The following is a 13,560-nucleotide window of genomic DNA, read 5'->3' as shown; positions in this document are numbered from 1 at the left end:
CTTTGTCCTGCCAGGTGATGCCGAGGATGCGTCGGAGGCAGCGCATGTGGAAAGCGCTCAGTTTCCTCTCCTGTTGTGAGCGAAGAGTCCATGACTCGCTGCAGTACAGAAGTGTACTCAGGACGCAAGCTCTGTAGACCTGGATCTTGGTATGTTCTGTCAGCTTCTTGTTGGACCAGACTCTCTTTGTGAGTCTGGAAAACGTGGTAGCTGCTTTACCGATGCGCTTGTTTAGCTCGGTATCGAGAGAATGAGTGTCGGAGATCGTTGAGCCAAGGTACACAAAGTCATGGACAACCTCCAGTTCATGCTCAGAGATTGTAATGCAGGGAGGTGAGTCCACATCCTGAACCATGACCTGTGTTTTCTTCAGGCTGATTGTCAGCCTCAGCCTCAGCCTCACCTCCCTGCATTACAATCTCTGAGCATGAACTGGAGGTTGTCCATGACTTTGTGTACCTTGGCTCAACGATCTCCGACACTCATTCTCTCGATACCGAGCTAAACAAGCGCATCGGTAAAGCAGCTACCACGTTTTCCAGACTCACAAAGAGAGTCTGGTCCAACAAGAAGCTGACGGAAAACTGAGAGTTGGGAGAGTAAGGACAGAAAAAATACTTTACACAGCTTGTAGTTAACATTTGGAACTCCATGCCACATGATGCAGGAATTGTGTCCAGTCTAGATGCCTTGAAAAGGGGATTAGACAGACTGAGGAAGGAAAAGTCCACTACAAGTTACAGGCCATGATGGGCATGTGCATCCTCCTGGTTTTAGAAGTAGGAAAGCAGCCAGAAGCCAAAGCTTCACCTTTAAATGGTGTCCCCAGCAGGCAGCGTTCAACATGATGTCAGAAGAGAAAGGACACCAGAATACCCATGCCGTGAACTGGGCCAAGGCAGTTCTCTGAACAGAATACAAATGGGGTGAGGCGTTTCAGTGATTTGGGGAAGGTTAACCCCCGACATTTTGCAAAGAGGGACAAAAGGTAAACATGGGCCAAAATAGTCTACCTCAGATCAGCCTTCTTGAGTCCCAGCTCATGTAGTAGAATCATTTTACCCTCTCGGGGAACAGACACCTCCAGCCAGTGAAATTCCATTTAAGAAAGCTTTATTGATGACAGCATGATAGAGCAATTGCATAAGCTACTAGCCCTTAGTGCCCCCACACATTCATATGCAGGGCTGGCCAAGCCAGATGATGTTCATAGCCCTAGCCAGATTGGGGAGAAGTATAAAGATGAAGAAGCCCCTCTGCCCATCCCACTCTGGTTCCCATCTTTTATCACAGGGGTGGGCAAACATTTTGGCAGGAGGGCTATATCATCTCTCTGACACTGTGTTGAGGGCTGGGGAAAAATAATTTAAATTTCAAATTTACATAAATATATTAGAGACAGAACTTACATGAATGAATAAATTTTACTGAGCTTATTTATAATGCACATGAGAACTATAACACAGGCATGTAGAACCACATGAGAATTATGAACTGTTTGCCACACACCTCTTGCACAGTGAAAACATACAGACCAAGCCAGAAACACATGGAGACATAAGTTGTTCAGAGGCAATGAGGGGGTGGGTTAAAATAATGCCCAGGAAAAAGCAGAAAACACATGGAAACTATAAAAGGCCTTGCTCTAACTCAGCCTGTGGCTTGCGTCTGGTAGTCACAGGCCAGCATGGGCTCCAATAGTATCCAAAGGGCCAGAGATTCATTGGTGACTGAGGGATCCCTGCAGGCCAGATTGGGGAACCCTGAGGTCCACAAATGGTCCCCAGGCAGGGGTTTGCCCACCCATGCTTTATCCCCTTGGGGCAAGAGAAGGCAGTTCTGGTCTGGCCTGTAGCCTGAAAGATCACTTCAGGCCACACCTGGTACCTTCTCCCATCAGCTGGTCTGGGATCATCTTCAGCTTGCGTTGTCCATTTCCCCAGTGTCCAGTTCCGGGTGGTGCGATCGTCCCTCATTCCAGGGGCACACAACAACACCCAGCTGGCAAGGAGAGCCCTGGACCCCTTCTAGGGCATGTCCTTGGTTTGTAGAGTGCAGTCCAGGGAGAACTGACTGTTCTCCTACTCCTGGGGGGAACCCTGTTTCCTGCCCCACAACCCTGGGCTGGTCATGCAGTGGCCTCCTTTCACCACCTTGTTCTGAACTTCCTCCTGTCTGGCCCTGACCAAGCCCTGCACATCTTCTCCCAATTACTGCCTCTGTCAAACTGAGCTGAAGGCTTTTCTAACACCAAGTCTGAGAGCAGCCCTATTCCACACACGGGCCCTGGTGCTGCATTCAGAAAGTGGTGGCTGTCTCTGACAAGGCTTACTGGGCACAAGCATATCCTGTCAGCAACAGTTAGCAAAGGAGATGGCCTGGGGAAAGTCAGAAATATTTCTCTCCGAAAGGCACGGGGTGGGGGGTGGGGGCAGCCTGTCTGCAGCTTCCAGAGAAAACAGAACCAGAAAAGAAGTACACAGCTCTGTTTGATCTTGGATGCAGAAGAGCCCAAGAGAGAAACGCCTTCCAGTCCAAAGTTGAAAGTTTCTTTATGACCCTATGACATAAAGGTCCCTGCTGGTTGTAGCCTCACCTCCCCCCACACACTGACTTCCTATCCCAGAAGAGGAGGGGCCAGACAGGAAGTGTGGAGGAGGGGCAGACCAGAAGTAGGTGTGTGGAGGAGGGAGAGAGCCCTGGAGCCCCCAGAAGGACCCTGCAGGTTCCCCTTCCTGCCTCTGCAGCCCCACCTGCCTTCTGACTCCTGCAATCCCTTCCCCCCACCCTGACGCCCAGAAGAGGAGGGGCCAGACAGGAAGTGTGGAGGACAAGGTGGGGCAGACCGGAAATGGACATGTGAAGGAGGGAAAGCGCCCTGGAGCCCCAGAAGGGACCTGCTGGTTCCCCTCCCTGCTTCAACCTGCCTTCTCAGTCCAGCAATCCCTTCCGTCCACCCTGACACCCAGGCCCAGAAGAGGAGGGGCCAGACAGGAAGTGTGGAGGAGGAGTAGGGACAAACCGGAAGTGGGTGTGTGGAGCATAGAGAGCCCTGGAGCCGCTCTAGGCACCATGCTCCTCTTTTCCTGCCACCTACAGGCGCTGTAGACAGCACGGGCCTCCTTCAGGGCAGACCATCCCGAAGAGGATTGGAGGAAGCCCTGAAAGGCCCGCCCACCGTTCCATTGGTAGAGCCGGGCCACTCTGGCTGTCAATCGTCGGCCCTTCCCGCGCGCACCTAGGCCGAAGGCTATGTGGATTGGAGAGAAGAGAAGCCCCGCCCCTGCCGCTAGCGCCCTCTGCCATTGGCTGTCCCCAATGGCAGTGCTGAGGGTTAGTGTGCGATGCGAACAGGCTTGGCTGCCGCTTCCTGTGAGAGTGTTCTGTGCGCGGGCGGAGCTGCCCCTCTCTGGTTGGACGGGAGCTGATTTGCATGCTGGGAGGAGGTAGCCAATAAGCGCATCGGAGGAGGGCGCGAGGCCCCGCCCCGCCGGGACAGCCCCGCCCGAGGCGGAGTTAAGGAGGGGCTGGGAGGAGCCACTGGAGGCGGGGAGAAGGTGGCTCTGTCTGAGTTTCCACCTGGAGCCCTCCCAGTAGCCGCCTTGGCAGGACCTGCGCGTTCGAGTCCCGTGACGTCCCCCTGGCTGGGCTGCAAACCCTCAGCGCCCCAGTCCCGTTGCGAGCTGGAGCCCAGTGAGAACCTGGCAGAGGGCCCTCCCCGCTGCCCACGCCCCTTTTGCCCCCTGCAGGAGGGTTGACCCTTGCAGGGCTCCAGCACCTCCAGGAGGGTTGACCCTCGCATGGCCCCAGCACTCCCGTTTCTGCCCCCCCTGCAGGAGGTTTAACCCTCGCATGACCCCAGCACCCCCTTTCTGCCCCCCTGCAGGAGGGTGATCCTCGCGTGGCTCCAGCGCCCCCTTTCTGCCCCCCTGCAGGAGGGTGATCCTGGCATGGCCCCAGCACCAGTGTCTCTTCAAACTGGGAAAGGCCATGCTGCACAGCCTGCCTCCAAGCGGGCCGCTCAGAGGCCAGGGTTTCCCACTTGTTGAGGTCCACTCCTAAGGCCTTCAGATCCCTCTTGCTATTATTATTATTAACAGTGTATACCGCTTTTCAACTAAAAGTTCACAAAGCGGTTTACAGAGAAAAAAGTCAAAAAACTATTGGCTCCCTGTCCCAAAAGGGCTCACAATCTAAAAAGATCCAAAAGAACACCAGCAGACAGCCACTAGAAAAGACACTGCTGGGGTGAGGTGGGCTAGTTACTCTCCCCCTGCTAAAAAGAGGAGCACCCACTTGAAAGAGTGCCTCTTACCCATTTAGCAGGGGTTATGGGAGGTTCATCTATTTAGAAAAGAAGGTTTAAATACTCATGTTGTATATGTGACTGTGCCAACATCCTTGCTCTCTACCAACATTTCCTAGACCCCTTTTCACTGACGGGTGAGTTTTCCTGCCTCCCAGGCTACTACTGTTAGTGTGATTGCATCCAACTTAACTTCTCTTTTCAGTCCATGGACAAATGAGCAGGAAGGTGTTATGAAAGGTGGGATGTTATTTGTGAGAGAGACTTTTTTCCTCCATCCAGGGTCCAGTGTCCTTTGAGGACGTGGCTGTGCGCTTTGCAGCGGAGGAGTGGGCTCTGCTGGATCCTGGCCAGAAGACTCTGTACAGGGAAGTCATGCTGGAGAATTACTGGATTGTGGCCTCTCTGAGGGGTAAGGATGCCCTTCATTCATGGTATGCAGGAACCAAAGACATGAACTGCTCTTGTTTCTCAGAAGGGAAGCATGTGGGGCTGGAACTTGTGCCCTCAGCATGCCTGCCTTGCTTGCTGAAACTGACAAGGTGATAGCTGACAAGGAAAATTTATTGAGCCCTATGAAAAATTAAACCGAGCCTCCGGTGCATATTTACTTTTGAGTAGACAAGAATGTTTCAGTCCACTTCGAAGGGCAGACTAAGAGGAATGCTACACCACCAGAATGGTCCCGATCCGATGAACAGAGCACCCCCCCAACACTCAAGAAAGAAGTCCCCCTCTCCAAGCTGACAAGGAAAAATGTATTGAGTCCTATTGAAAGTGGAACTGAGCTGTATGTGCATGTTTAATTGTGAGTAGACAAACACGCCTTGGCTCTTTATCAAAGGCCATGCGAAGGGGAGTGCAAGGCCATCAGAATTATCCTGCTCAAATGAACATGGAGCTCAAGAGATGCTTTAGAAGGCTGTTCCCACCATAGTAAAAAGGTTAAAAACAGAGACTTGAGCAACTGGTAAGGTGAAACTGTGGTTTGTTTTTTCTTTAATCTCATAAAACTAGGTGGATTGTGTTTTGTTTTGTTTTTTTAAAGTGGGTCCTATTGCTAAAAAGTCTGAGAAACATTGGCTTTCCTCAAGAGACATTCCAGGCCTGCAGTATGAGCCACTTGTAACGGATAGTGCTTCTCATGCCTCACCCTTCTCTTTCCTCTTTGTTAGTAGTAATAGAATATTTATGTACCGCTTTCAAAGAAAATGTTCACAAAGTGGTTTACGGATAAAGTCAGATGATTAAATAGCTCCTCATCCCCAAAAGCCTCACTATCTAAAAAGTGGTGCAGAAGAGACTACCAGCAACAGTCACTGTTAAACACACTGTGCTGGGTGAAGAGGGACAGTTACTCTTCTTCTGCTAAATATAACAGTAGCACCACTTGCTAAAGTGCTTCTTTGCCCAGTTAGCAAAGAGGGGCAGCCCAATCCTGTGCAGTGCTGGCACAGCAGGGCTACCGGGGGTGCAGTGGGACCACCGGGGAATTGAATAGGCTGGAGGTCTCCTCAGCCTGCTCAATGGGGTTACTTGGATCTGTGCCAGCCAAATAGCTGGCACAAAATTGAGTAGCCCGGTGTAGGGCTCTCAGGCCTGGGACAGGGGTTAGGATGTGGTGGCTGCCATTCCTGCCCCCTCCTGGGCCTGTCCCACCCACTGTTCTGCCCTCCCTCTGCCTCAGTCACTTGTAAAGTGTTGGAATGCGCTTTGCAGCGCTTTTACAACACTTAGCGCCAGCACCGTAGCTGCAGTGCCAGTGCTGCCCAGCAACAGGATTGGGCCATTAGTTTTCCAGCTTTTTAATGTGTTAAATGGCTGTTCCTCCAAGATCAGGTGCTGCTGCTGGAGAAATTTTTCACAATCCTCTCTTCCTTCATTGTCTCTCCAGAGGAATGTGGGAATTATCAGGCTCACCTGCAGGGCTGTGTCTACCCATGCTCTGTGCATGACACCAGTGAGACACTGGGCTCTGATTGGCTTGTTGCAGGTGGAGCATGATGGAGTTCTAATCCAGCTGCTCATGTTGGCGGTTTTACATTTCAGCAGAACCAGGAGTATTTGGAACCAACCACTTTGCCAGCCGTCTTTGGGCATCAGAGTCAAATAGAGAAACTGTCCACTTGAATCATCCTTCTCTTGGTCTTCTAAAGTGTCCATATCATGGTACTTCCCCTTCTTATGGAAACCTGCTTTGTTGAGGCAGAGCTTTTATGCCCATGTCAGCCAAGGGGAGCCCCCTGGCTGGCACCCCTTTTATTATATCTTAAAGGAATCTTTCCTCCCAATCTGCACATGTTTGTAAAGGCATTCATGGTGTTCAGGGACAGAGGGAAGCTGCCTTCTCCTGAGTCAGACTCTTGGCCCATCCAGCTCAGTACTCTCCCCACTGGCTGACAGCAGCTCACCGGGGTTTCAGGCAGGAACATCTTTCAACCCTACCAGGCTGTGTTGGTGCCAGGGATAGATCCAGGAATCTCTTGCATGCAAAGCAGGTTCTTGATGACTGAGCTGCAGCCACTCTGGACTGGTTTGATGCTCCAGTGAGAGTCATGCTCCGGGAATGAAAAGCTAGGAGAAGGCCACATCCTTTCTCTACCTGCCTAAATTCACAGCCTCTTTGCAGAACTGCCTTAGAAAGGCGGAGGGGAAGAGTTGACCTTCTGGTTGAGGCTTCCTTCCATGTGCTGAGAGGTGGATGAGAGAAACATGGCTTGTTTCAGCTCCACAGCTGGATTCCCAACCAGTGATTCATCTCATGTTTCATGAGCAGTGAACTTAAGTGAACCAACATGTTGGGATCTGTGCAGCTGATTCTGCGGCCTATTCTTGTCTGAAAGTTCAGATAGCTTCCCTCTAGTCTTATACTGTGTCCTTTTTGGGGTGGGTATCAGCCTAGGATTAGGTCTCTTGGAAAGCCTTGATATGTTACAGATGGAAGCATCTCATCTCCTTGTTTCCTTCTCAGAGGAATTTCCCAGACCTGCCCTCATCTCCCAGCTGGAAGAAGGGGAGTGTGCATTTTTCCAGGATCTCCAGGAGGAAGAGAAATCATCAGGTAACTTGCTTTATTCAGAGTAGTACTTACCACAGCAGTAGCTTCAGCTCAGAGGGTCTTGGCTGAACAGAGACACCGTAATAGAAATTTCACCACAGTAGAAAGTCCCCGCTGGAGTGTGTTGGTGCCGGTTAGGTGTGAACCAGCATAATACACCTCTGCCATTCTCTTCACCTGTAATCTGCCCCAGTAGCTTGGCTGAGCTGTAGACTGAAAGTGCAAGTGTGATTTGAGCGACTGATGCAGTGGGCTCCCACTTTCCTCACACCTCCTCAAAGGATGATGGACCCTGATGAATGACAGTCCCAAATTAGGTCCACCCAGCAAATGCCAGAGCCAAGCTGCTGTCAAGGGCTTCCAGGTGATGAGATCAGAATGGCAGAGCTGTGCACTGCTGAATCATCCTAACCAGCACCAGATAAGAGTTTCTATTGAGGGGAAGGGGCCTCATTCACCATTCCACCTTTGGAAGGGTCCCTCATGGGGCTTTTGTTCCAAAAGCTGGATCCAAAGTTGGGGTGGAGAGAGGAGAACAGTGATATTTTTCTCTATTGATTCCAATGAGCACTTTTTAAACTTGGGGGTTGTGGCTGGTATCAGACTGGGGCATAGGATTTGACATACCCCCTCCCCTGTCCAACACCCTTTGGTCTCTGTCTCATTGTAGCTCCACACTGGTTTTGTTCTGAAGGTGTGGCTATTGTACCATCATATCTGCCCAGCATGGTGGTATCTTTGGTGTAAGGGAACTTCTCTCAAATCCCATACTGCTCAGTCTGGAGTGTATCATTGCAGCAGAGGAGTGTATCACACAGGTTGCAGGAATTATGCGCAGAGACCAATTTGGGAGGTAAGGTGCAGCACCACATTGAATGATTACATGGTTGATGTGCGCATCCACACACAAAGACACATACTCCATGTGCCAGTTATGGCCAGTGCAATTTGGGTGTGGAGTGGAGGCCCTTCCGAGTCCTCCAAGATGTCGTAGACTCTACAGTGTTGTAGGCGATGGAAGTTCCTCTGTCGAGGAACTCAACTCTTGAAGCCCATGGCTTCCATTGTTCTCCTCCCAGATCTTGTCTTCTGCCTGTATCCTTTCATGTAGATGCAGTAACTGCATTGTCTAAGTTTGTCTGAGCATGTCCTGATACCAGCATGAGCACCATAGAGTGAGAGTATTGCAGATGTGCCCTGACAGATCACTTCCAGCCTGTGAGGAACTGTTCTTCTGCACTTATTTATTAGTGCTCAGGCTCATGGGCAGCCCAAACCTAATTTACTGCCATGCCAGTCTGCCACACCACTTCATGAGAGAGGGGTGTAGTAGCCCCCTGCCGCATACCCTGTACGAGAGAGTGGCTGTCAGAACTGGGCTTATATGATGGGGTGGGTGTGGATTGATTGACTGCTAGAGTTATTCTGTATCTTGTGCTCTGTGGGGTGGAGGAGTGGTTTGGTGAGAGGTTGGCCAATGTTCTGTATTTTTGGTGCTTGTAACATGTAGTCCATGGCCCCCTATGGGACTCGTCCAATCTACGCCTGTTCTATGGCTAGTGTAGAAACTCTGTAGAAAGTTTGGGCCGTTAATATTTATTGCCATTTAAAAATTGAAACCACTCACTGTACAAAATAAGAGACATCTTAACATTTATAAGAGGATAACATGACATTAAAGCTTCTGTGAGGCCTGAGGGAATCCAGAAGGAGGCCTCCTCTCATGACTTCTCCATAAAAACCTTATCTACACAGAATAAAAAAGCTACCTCAATCCCAGGACCAGTCAGGTTGCAACAGGCCAGGCAGCCTTAATTTTTTTACTCCTGAAGAACAGCTTCTTGAGAAGTTGGTCAGTGCACAAGGCTGCAATCCTATCCATCCTTTCCTGGGGATCAGTGCCGCTGAATCAGTGGGTTTCTTTTTCCTGAGTACTTACATCTAGATGTGTGCATTAGAGGTCCCATTTCTGTATTGCACTTCTAAGCAAGGTTCTGTGTTTGTTCCAGGGAGCAAAGTGAAGACGGTGAAGACAGTGAGGATCAGAGGGAGCCATGTGGAGTGTCACCAGAAACAACCAAGTGTGACATACAGGAAGTGGCTTTTTGAGACAAGCATGGATTAGGGGGGCAGGAGAGAAGCCCATCACATGTCTGGAGGACTCAGGCAGTTGGTTGTCAGGGTTATGACAGACATGAAATCCCAACTCAACAGGAACATTTCAAAGGGAAGGGAAAAAATAAGCATTTGTTGCATGGGGACAGAATTAGTTGTACATCCAACATTACTAATCACAGCATAAGCTACACAGGGATGAAATCATTTCAATGCTGTGATTGCAGAGACAGCTTCTCAGAGATTGCAGAGACAGAGAGATGTACACTCTTCTTTCCCATCAGAAGATCTGCACAAGGGAGAAAGCTGCACATCAAGACAGCTCAAACAAGCAGGAGACACACCAGACAGATAAGGGGAGAAATAAATCTGATACCTGTCAGGGCGGGGATTTCAATGTCCTCCCAGTTGGTCTACAAAAAGAATCTAGAAAGCGGAAGGAAGCAGGTCCTCAAAGTGCACAGATCTTCAGCAGTAAATCAAAACGTAGAAGACATCAAAAAACCCACTCTGGGGAAAAACCATACAAATGTGTGGAGTGTGGAAAGTGCTTCAGTCAACGCTCACACCTGGCTGTGCACAAAAGAACCCACACAGGGGAGAAGCCATATCAATGCCTGGAATGTGGAAAGAGCTTCCGTGATGGCTCACAGCTGACTGTGCATCAAAGAACCCACACAGGAGAGAAGCCATATCAATGCTTGGAGTGTGGAAAGAGCTTCAAGGAGAATGGAAAACTTACTGTGCACAAAAGAACCCACACAGGAGAGAAACCCTATCAATGCTTGGAGTGCGGAAAGAGCTTCAGGCATAGCTCAAGCCTGACTTTGCATCAAATAACCCAAACGGGGGAGAAACCTCATCAATGCTTGGAATGTGGAAAGAGCTTCAAGGAGAATGGAAAACTTACTGTACACAAAAGAACCCACACAGGAGAGAAACCGTATAAATGTTTGGAATGTGGAAAGAGTTTCCATCAGAGCTCAAATCTGATGTTGCATGAAAGAACCCACACAGGGGAGAAACCATACAAATGTGCGGAGTGTGGAAAGAGCTTCAGTCAAAGCCCACACCTGACTGTGCACCAAAGAACCCACACAGGGGTGAAACCATACAAATGTGCAGAGTGTGGAAAGAGCTTCAGTCAAAGCTCACACCTGTCTGTGCACCAAAGAACGCACACAGGGGAGAAACCATACAAATGTATGGAGTGTTGAAACAGCTTCAGTAGGAGCTCAAGCCTGACTTTGTATCAAAGACCCCTACAGGGGAGAAGCCATATCAATCATTTATCAATTCATACAGGGGAGACGCCACATTTGGAGTGTGTAAAAAGTTTCAGTCATTGCTTACAGGACATCCAGTTGATGTCCACCCAGATGAAGACTCAGATAATGCTTAGTGTGTGGGAAGAGCTTAAGACAGCTTAGTGGGGTGAAAGAAGAGACAAAACAGAAGGGAATATGTGGAAGGAAGGGAGACCTGGCTGGGGCAAGCGTGTGCGAAAGGAGAGACTCGAGGAGAAAAGAATAAGGGCACAGCGTAACCAAGGAGAAATCTGAGTGAAGTCTGAAAGGGTAGGAGAGGGATGATCAGAGTGAGGGCCTTGTTTCTACACACCCCTAAGTTCTAGTCAGTGGCAGGGCAAACCTTCATGCTGACTTTTTCTTGCATCTGGGAGGACCTGGCAGCTCCAGTCTGCTTCTTCCGTGATAGGTGGCCTGGACCCTAAGACACCCTCACCATCCATTCCCTGGGGTGGCAAGACATACTGCCACTTAAACTACCTGATTTAGGACCGCTGAACCCCCGAAGGTGGTGTAGGCCTGATGGATGACTTTGATTGTGGCCTTCTCATGATTTTGTTTGTAGCAGTCTCCAGGAGCTTCTCCCCTCCCCTTTATTAGAGTCAGTTCTTATGGTGTCAGGGAAATCTTAGAGATCAGGAACTGAGCTGGCATGACTATGAATCATCCAGGGAGGAGAGGTGAGAATCACAAGACCACTTTGTAGACAACCCAGGATTGTATTCAGCTGATTAATAATAATAATAATAAATTATGTATAAGGTTTAGAAAAATACACAAAGGGGAAAGTATGGAGCCATCTTGCCTTCTGCCTACTCTTGTGCCCTGGAACCTGGTGCTGGCTGGCGGCTCGGGAGGCAAAGGACCTCCAGCCATGCTGCTGAAACCTATTCCACAGATTCGACTTAGAGGTAAGTATTCTCACAGCCCAATCATATCCAGGCTGCCCATGCTACAGTACAGCAACGCCAAAACAGCTGCCCCTGTATCCCACAGGGCCAGGAGACGCTGAGCCCATGTCCACTGTATTAATCATGTACTAAAACAATTGTTTATGGATATGCGTAGTCTCTTGAATTGACCTACTTTATGGAAACGATCAGAAGGACAATGGAAAGTGACTCTTTGTGCCCTTACTGTGGCTAAAAGGGCCTAAATAATGTGTATGCGCAGGGCTTTTTTTCTAATGGAACGTGGGGGGACAGAGTTCCGGCACCTTTTTGCAGGGGCCTCTCCCCTTTGGAGGCATTCCGGGGGGGGGGAGCAAAACAGAGGCAGAGTAGACAGGCACAGGATTGGACTCTAAGGCTGCCATCCTATCCACAGTAAGCCCCATTCACTATAATGGAACTTACTTCTGAGTAGACAGGCACAGGATTGGACTCTAAGGCTGCCATCCTATCCACAGTAAGCCCCATTCACTAAAGTGGACTTCTGAGTAGACATGCATAGGATTGGGCTCTTAGGCTGCAATCCTAGGCACTTTCCTGGGAGTAAGCTCCATTGACTAGAATGAGGCTTACTTCAGAGTAGACATACCTAGGATTGGGCTCTTAATCCTGGCAGAGATATATATCTGCACCCATTTTCACATGCTAAGGGCAGGTGAAAAGGGATTCTACGTGTGTACAACATGCTGTCCAGCCTTGCCTCGTTCTTCCCCCACAAGCATGCTCTCTGCTAGCCAGCGTTTGCAGCTTCTCTCCAGCAATGCAAAGCAGCTGCTCAGGGCAGCAGAGAACATACAATTGCATGCCAAGTGCCTTCCCAAAGACACAGAGTATTCTGATACCTGAATTAAACCATATTTAATCGCTTGTTTGCAAACGTAGCTGTTTCTGTGTGCACCTAAGGACCCCTCTCATGTAAGAATTCCATTTTTGTTCTTACTCCCACAGTTGCTTAGAGTAATTATACTACATGGAACTCATGTAAGCCATTTTTTGGAATCCATTCACTGCTTCCTCTCCTCGAAGTAGTGCCACACTACATGCTACAAGTGCACCTGTATTTTTCCCCATATGTAGAAAAAGTAGCTAGGGGGCAGGGGATGTGGAGATTGACAGCCCAATCCTATGCATGTCTACTCGGAAGTAAGTTCATCTTTAGGGGGGAAGCACATAAAAAATATTTTATTTCTCCAATAAAAATGGTTTATAAATAAATAACTAAATAAATAAAAGATTGACAAGTAGTGAGTTCCTGCACCTTTTTTTCACAAAAAAGCACTGTGTATACGTATGTGTATATATATAGAGAGAGTATGTGTATGTATATAATATACGCATGCTCCTGTGAAATTGCTGTGTTACCAGCTCCACTGGAGCAATTCATAGTCTATTAAGTCATCATCTGTTTGTGATCCAAGTATCTGGAAGGGACCAGGTCTGCCTCTGTGAACCTGCCCACATGCTTTGGTCTTCCAAGGAGGGCAGTCTGCTCCTCCCCCCCCCCCCAAATCTGGGCTGAGATGGCAGAGGGGGAAGAGATGAGACATTCTCAGAACAGGCACCATGTTGATCGGATATTTTAGCATGGTGACAATTCTGTTAGCTTTTCTTTGGACACCAAGAGAAAATTATTTTTAGTTTGGGCTCAATCCTATCCAGCCTTCCAGTACTGATGCAGCTGTGTCAGAGGGCATGTGCTGCATTCTGTGGTGGGGACACAGTCACGGAGGCCTCCTCCAGTGTAAGGGAATGTTTGCTCCTCTATCTCAAGGCCGCGCTGTGGCTCATTGTCACTAAGAAGTTGGATAGGATTGGTGTATATTT

General features: G+C 49.2%; 1 pseudogene; it reads left to right on the top strand.

Annotated features, from left to right (window-relative positions):
* Positions 1-3,633: 3,633 nt before the first annotated feature.
* LOC136639150 (zinc finger protein 25-like) lies at positions 3,634-12,970 on the top strand (annotated as a pseudogene).
* Positions 12,971-13,560: the final 590 nt, after the last annotated feature.

The sequence above is a fragment of the Tiliqua scincoides genome, chromosome 2 (genome assembly GCF_035046505.1).
Source record: "Tiliqua scincoides isolate rTilSci1 chromosome 2, rTilSci1.hap2, whole genome shotgun sequence".
Lineage (NCBI taxonomy): Eukaryota > Metazoa > Chordata > Lepidosauria > Squamata > Scincidae > Tiliqua > Tiliqua scincoides.
The sequence above is the reverse complement of the archived record's forward strand: the minus strand, read 5'-3'. Positions and strand labels throughout refer to the sequence as shown.